This window comes from Balaenoptera ricei, chromosome X, assembly GCF_028023285.1.
Source record: "Balaenoptera ricei isolate mBalRic1 chromosome X, mBalRic1.hap2, whole genome shotgun sequence".
NCBI lineage: Eukaryota > Metazoa > Chordata > Mammalia > Artiodactyla > Balaenopteridae > Balaenoptera > Balaenoptera ricei.
The window spans coordinates 57087557-57094995 of record NC_082660.1 but is presented as its reverse complement, the minus strand read 5'-3'; the positions used below and the strand labels follow the sequence as shown (position 1 = coordinate 57094995).

At 40.4% G+C, this 7439-nt stretch overlaps 1 pseudogene; it reads left to right on the top strand.

Moving 5' to 3' along the window:
• The first annotated feature begins 5243 nt into the window (after positions 1–5243).
• LOC132357602 (nuclear receptor coactivator 4-like) lies at positions 5244–7138 on the top strand (annotated as a pseudogene).
• The last annotated feature ends 301 nt before the right edge of the window (positions 7139–7439 follow it).

The following is a 7439-nucleotide window of genomic DNA, read 5'->3' as shown; positions in this document are numbered from 1 at the left end:
AGGCAACTATTCACAAATCATTGTGGCTTGAAACTGTATGGTGAATTCTGGGGAACTATAAATACTGTGGCATGGATGGAGCAATGACTATGATAAAAAAATTCAATTTTTATTCTGTAGGAAATGATTCACTGAAGCATGAGAATAAATCAGACTTTTATTTTAGATACATCACTCTGGAATCAGTATGAAGGAAAGATTAAAGAGTATGGGAAAGTTGCAGAGAGTTTAGATCCAGAATAATTAGATGACTACTGCAATCATCCAGGCAAGAAATACAGAGAACCTAACTTAAAGGAGTAAAAAAGTGTCAATGGGGAGGTTTTAAAAAAAGAGATAGATATCTATATCTATATATCTATGTATCTCTCTCTCTGTCTATATATATATATATCTTGAGTAGTAGATTCTTAGCTCTTATGACCAATTAAATGTGAAGTTTGAGAAGAAAAACTACAGATGCGATGGTTATGACTCCCAGATTTCTGATTCCTTTTGGTAATTTGGTAGGTGATAACCCCATTACCTAAGAAAAGGCGTTTAAGAGGATGAGTAGTTTTGAAAGAGAATATGAGTTCAGCATTAGATACACTAAATTTAAAAAGCCTAATGAATTTTTAGATTAAAAAGTTAGGTTTGCAGTTGACTGAATTAACTTCACGCAGGAGATCTGATCAAGATACAGGCATACCTCATTTTATTATGCTTTGCTTTATTTCACTTCACAGATATTGCATTTTTTTACAATGCAGCATGGCATTTGTGGCAAACCTGCTTTGAGCAAATCTATCGATACCATTCTCCCAACAGCATTTACTCACTTCATGTCTTTGTGTCACATTTTAGTAATTCTCACAATATTTCAAACTTCTTCATTATTATTATATTTGTTATGGTGATCTGTGATCAGTGACCTTTGATATTATTACTTTGACTCACTGAAGGCTCAGGTGGTTGTTGGCATTTTTTTAGCAATAAAGTATATTTAATTGCACACTTAGACTATGTTATTGTATACAACTTTTATATGCATTGGGAAACCAAAAAAAATCATGTGACTCATTTTATTGCAATATTTGCTTTATTGTGGTGGTCTGGAATTGAACCGAAAGTATTTCTGAGGTATGCCTGTATATAAATTTGGGATCTATTAGTATGTAACTTATAGTGGAAACTGTGAGTGTGAATTAAAACACTCATATTGTGAAGATAAAAGAATAAGGTCAAGAACAGTACCCTGGAGAAAAACAACTTTTACATGTGGATGGAGAAGAAAGACCTACAAAAATATTGAGAGTAGGTGAGTCATAAGAGTGATTACTCAAGAGCTAAGTAAATATTTTAAAGAAGAGGTCAACAGTATAAAATATATAGAAAAGCCAATCAGAGAGTTAATCTTATCTGAATCTTACACTGAGGTAGGCCCAAGGCAGAAGATTCAGCTATCTTCTAAAACAGCAAAGTAAAATATGGGGTCTGATTTCTAATACACATTACTGCTCTGAATTTGGCATAATATGAAGAAAAATGCTGTTGATGCTGCTGTGGCAAGCCATTTAATAGCAAAATATACTGTAGAGATAAGAGGCCTATGTCAGTTTGCTAAGCATTGTAGCTTAATGTTTCCTTCAAGTCCACTTTTAATTACACCACTCTACAACTAAAGACAAAGGTAGGCAGAGATGGGAAAAAGTGAAAACTTAAAAAGCCCAGAAAACAATCAGTGGGCAGAAGTAAGTCCTGACATATCAAAAATCACTCTAAATGTAAGTCGATTGAATTAATAATCAAAAGACACAGAATGGCTAGATGGATAAGAAAAACAGGACCCAAATAAATTCTGCCCACAAGAGACACCTTTCAGTTCTAAAGACATACATAGACTCAAAGTGAAGTATAGTAAGTCCCCTACATACAAATGAGTTCCGTTCTGAGAGTGCGTTCATAAGTCCAATTTGTTCATAAGTCCAACAAAGTTAGCCTAGGTACCCAACTAACACAATCAGCTATATAGTACTGTATTGTAATAGGTTTATAATACTTTTCACGCAAATAATACATAAAAAACAAACACAAAAAATAAAGAAAACATTTTTAATCTTACAGTACAGTACCTTGAAAAGTACAGTAGTACAGTATAACAGCTGGCATACAGGGGCTGGCATTGAGTGAACAGGCAAGAATAGTTACTTACTGGAGGAGGGAGAGGAGTTGGGAGATGGTAGAGCTGAAGGACTGTCAGCAACAGGAGATGGAGGGCAAGCTGCAATTTCACTCAGGCCTGACATTGATGGCACAGGTTCTGGTTCCTTGCTGGATTCAACTCTATCTACCCTCTTGAAAAAATGATCCAGTGATGTCTGGGTAGTAACTCTTTTTTTCTTATCATAGATGACACAGTAGCACTGGATTGCATTCTGAACAGCTGCTGCAACCTTCGTGTACCATTCTACATTCGGGTCTTGTGCCTCAGAAACTAACAGTGCCTCCTCAAATAAAGAAAATCCCCTTGCCATTTCCTGCATCGTGAATATCTTTGGATCTTCAGTTACTTCTTCTTCTTGTCCCTATTCATCCTATCTCTGGGCCTCCAATTCCATCAGGTCTTCAGTAGTAAGCTCCTCATGTTGCACAACAAGGAGTTCAATGAAGTTGTCCTCTTGCAGATCTAGCTCTAGCTTCTCACTGAGGGTCACTAAGTTGATGAAAATCTCTTTGGACTCCTCATCCACCATCTCAAATCCACGAAAATCATGAACAAACTGTGGGTAAAGATTCTTCCAAACCCCATTCATGGTGACAGCCGTAATCTTGCGCCAAGCGAAGTCAAAGTTTTTATGGCCTTGTAGATGTTATAGTCCTTCCAAAATTGTGACAAAGTTGTTCCTGATTCGTCACTCACCTTTACTGCCTGAGGAAAAGTGTGATGTAAATGATATTTCTTGAAAGTCGCTATAACTCCCTGGTCCATAGGTTGGATAAGCGATGTAGTATTCGGTGGCTGATGCACTACTTTGATGTTGGGATGAAAGTCGTCCATGAATGGGGGGTGGCCCAGAGCACTGTTGAGCAGCAAAAGAATTTTGAATGGGACATTCTTCTCCAAGCAATATTTCTCTACCTCCAGAATAAAGTGGTGGAAAAACCAGTCCTGGAAAATGACCTGTGTAACCCAGACCTTGGGGTTACTCTTCCAAATGACAGGAAGAGAGCCCTTGGCTATGTTTTCAAGGGCTCTTGGGTTTTCTGAATGATTAACTAAGAGAGGCTTTAGCTTTATATCACCGGAAGAATTGCCACAAAACAACAGAGTTAGCCTATCCTTTGCTGCTTTATAGCCTGACAAAAACTTTTCCTCCTTACTGATGTAACTTTGGTCTGGCATCCTCTTCCAGTACAGTCCTGTCTCATCCACATTAAAAACCTTCTTGGGTAAATATGTGCCTTCATCAATAATTTCTCGAAGGATTTTAGGAAATTCCTGGGCAGCTACCATATCTGCACTCACTGCCTCGCCACTTACTTTTATGTTGTGAAGGTTGGCTCTAGCCTTGAACCAATGAAACCAGCCATGGCTGGCATTAAAAGATGCGCCTTCTGATTCTTCACTGTGTTTATTCTTCAAGTCTTCATAAAGGCTTTTAGCTTTCTCTTGAATCAGCATTAAGCTGAGCAGGACTCTATGCTGATGCTGATCCTGCATCCACACACTGAGAAGTTTCTCCATTTCCTCCATCACTTTTGTACACTTCATCAATATTATTGTCAACATTATTGGCACAGCAGACTTCACATGTTCCATGATCTTGTCCTTGTTCTTTAGAATCGTGCTGATGGTTGAATGATTCATGTTATAAAAACAAGCGACATCTACTATCTTTTTGCCTCGCTCCACTCTCTCAACTATTTTCACTTTTGTTTCCATCATTATCGTTTGGTGCTCCTTAGTATCAGCTACATCACCGCTGCTTTTACACTTGCTTCCAGACATCCTGGGCTTGAAATAAAGACACTATACTACCATACTCTATACAGTACTGAATAGTAAAGTACACAAAAGCACAACTACTTGTAGAGAATACACACATGTGACAGTGTATGCCAGACACGTTAACTAACTTACGTGATTTGACATGCAAAGGCATGTATGCATCTTTGAAAGTTCACAACTTGAAGGTTCATACATAGGGGACTTACTGTAATAAAAGGATATATTCTATGGAAGTGTAAACAAAAAGAAAATGCAGATACTCATATCAAACAAAATGGACTTTAAGCCAAAAATGGTAACAATAGACAAGGTAATTATATAATGATAAAGGGACAATATATCAAGATGACATAACAATCATAAATATATATGCACCCAACATCAGAACACCTAATTATGTTAAACAAACACTAACAGGTCTAAAGGGAGAAATAGACAGCAATACAATAGTACTAGGGGACTTCATAACCCAGTATCAACAACTGATAGATCCTCCACTCAGAAAATCTACAAAGAAATGTTGGAATTGAACCATAAATTTAGACAAAATGGACTTAGACCTATGTAGACTATTCCATAAAACAGCATCAAAATACACACTCTTCTCAAGTGCACATGGAACACTTTCCAGGATAGGTCATGTGATAGGATACAAAACAAGTCTTAGCAAATTTAAGAAGAAGGAACTCATACCAACAGTCCTTTCTGACCACAGTGATATAAAACTAGAAATCAACAGGAGGAAATGTGGAAAATCTACACATATGTGAAGACTAAATGAAACTTCTGTAGAACCAATGGGTCAGAGAAGAAATCAAAAGGGAAATATAAAAGTATCCTAATTCTGCCCATGGGCCACTGCCAGATGCATGGGAGGGGCGGGGCACAGCCTGCAGGCTCAGGGACCTTCCTTACCCCAGTCCTGGATAAAGCAACCTCCTGCTTGCCAGGAAGCTGGCATGGCAGGGACCTGGCCTGCGAGTTACCTCCGGCAGCCCAGCACCACAGCAGGAGCCCGCGGGGTGGGCTTGCCTTGCTGGGCCAAGAATGGGCCCTGCAGCCAGAGCCGTGTGCATGTGTACTGAGTGGTGCCCTTGCCTGCTCTGAAGTGGAGAGTGAATGGTAGGCTGTGGCTTCCAGGGAGGATGGGACCCAGGTTTCTTAGGGTGACTGTGTTTCTAGGAAGTGTTGGGAAACCTGGAAAGTTGCATGAGTCACTGTTGCTTTTGAACTAGAAATGCCTTACTTGGCGTTAGATGGAACAGGGAGAAGAATGAGTACCTCACAGGTCCAGAGAGGTTGCTCCAGTAATAGAGAACCCCTTTTGAGGTGTTGTGATGCACAGAGGGACTTGGAGCTTGCTATTGGTGGAGTTCTCTGGGTTGAACAGCAAATTAAAGATAACTTGTGAGAGGTCAAAGTCCAGATTCACAGCTGCATAAGTCGTCATCTGGAATGCCTTCAAAGCTGTGAGGTGTGGGTATATGAACAGATAGATCTCATCTATCAGCTTAAAGAGAAGGCACTTCAGCAGCAGACCCAGCAGCTTAACTGGTTACTGGGCCAGTTCAGTTGTCTTATTCATCAACTGGATTGCACCAAAAACAAAGATTGCTAGATCGCAATCAAGTCTCCGTGTGCCTGGACAGACTGGGCAGTTTGACCCTCAAACCTAAAGATTCCACTGTCCTACTCTTTGAAGCCAACATAACTGCCCTGCGCCAGGCCATCACCATATTTGGGTCTCTCAAGACCATTGAAATTCCTGAGCATTTTATGGCTCATGCTAGTTCATCAAATATTGGGTCTTTCCTGGAGAAAAGAGGCTATATACCATTGTCAGAGCAGAAGTCAGTATCCAGCACCACAGCTGTCATTCTCAGCGAATGGCTCCTTGGTAGCAAACCTGCCAATGGTCACCAGGCTCCTTACATACCCAGCACCAATCTCCAGGACTGGATCACCCAAAAAGCAGACCTTGGAGAATAGTCAGACTTCTGCCAGAGCCTGAAATTTCTTCAGTAATGTCTGGGGCAACCTAAAGGGCTTGGAAAACTGGCTCCACAAGAGTCGGCAACAAGAAGTTTCTGAAAAACCAAGTTGCTAAAAGTGTAACAGCTATTCTACTACCAGTTCTTACTCCATTGAAACTGAAAAGGTTGGAGATTTAGGGCTTCTTGATCAAGATGAGATGGACCTTTCTGATTGGCTGGTGACTCCCCAGGAATCCCATAAGCTTGAGAAGTCTGGGAATGGCAGATGTGAAACCAGTGAGAAGTTTAAGCTCTTGTTCCAGGCGTTCCCAGGAGTCCTACAGTGTGTATGATTGGCTTGTCAAGCCTGATTCCTGTACCAATTGCCCAAAGGTGTGGAGACTGAAAATCTGGTCAGTCTGAAGTGCCTGAATAACCACTTGAAGTCCAAGAAACCCATGTCCGCTCCCAGTGTGATTACTGAGGATTGGCTTGTTCAGAACCATCAAGACTCATATAAAGTAGAGGAGGTCTGCAAAGCCAATGAGCCCTGTATAAGCTTTGCAGAGTGCATGTGTGATGAAACTTGTGAGAAGGAAGCTCTGTGTAAATGGCTTCTGAAGAAAGAAGGAAAGGATGAAAATGGTATGCCTGTGGAACCAAAACCTGAACCTGGGAAACATAAAGATTCCCTGAATATGTGGCCCTGTCCATTCAGAAAAGAGGCAACAGAACAAGCTAAGGCACCAAAGGCAATGGCTTCTTCTAGAATTGCTGATTCCTTCTAAATCATAAACAACAGTCCCTTGTCAGAGTGGCTCATTACTCCCTCATGCAAAGAGGGATGTTCCAAGGAAGTGCCTCTTACCAAGGACAGAGCTTGCAAACAAAAGCTTACAAGCCTCTCGGCCACTTTCTGGTTTCGCTTTAACACAGCTGACTGGGTCTTGCCAGGAAAGAAGAGAGGAAATTTTAGCCAGTTATCTTCAGGAGAAAACAAGTGGCTACTTCGAAAGAAGGCCAAGGAAGTATTACTTAATTGGCCCCTACAGGAGGAACACAACTTTCCCCCAGACCTTTACAGCCCCCCCAGCAGTTCGTGATCTCTTTGCCTGTTTGCAGTTTAAAGTTGATTTTAATAAAAAGGTTGTATCGAACTCCTTTACAGATGTGAAAAAATGGAGTACTAGAGTCAAGCAAATTTTCTGCAGATTATCACAAATCCATGAGCTGAGTGACTGTGGCTTGCCAAATCATTGTGTTTCTGGGTCTGATGTAGTTCCTTTCCTGCCTAATTTTGAACTAATGAAGAGAAATAATGTCATCAAATTATGTGTTACTGTGTAAAAGAAAAAGTCTGTTTGTTGATGCTGAGGTGATTCAGTTTCTTCTTATAGCAGCATTAATTCACCCCTACACTAGAAACACAGCATCTTAGTGGCTAGGTCTTCTTCATAAGCTTCCATGGCTCCTTA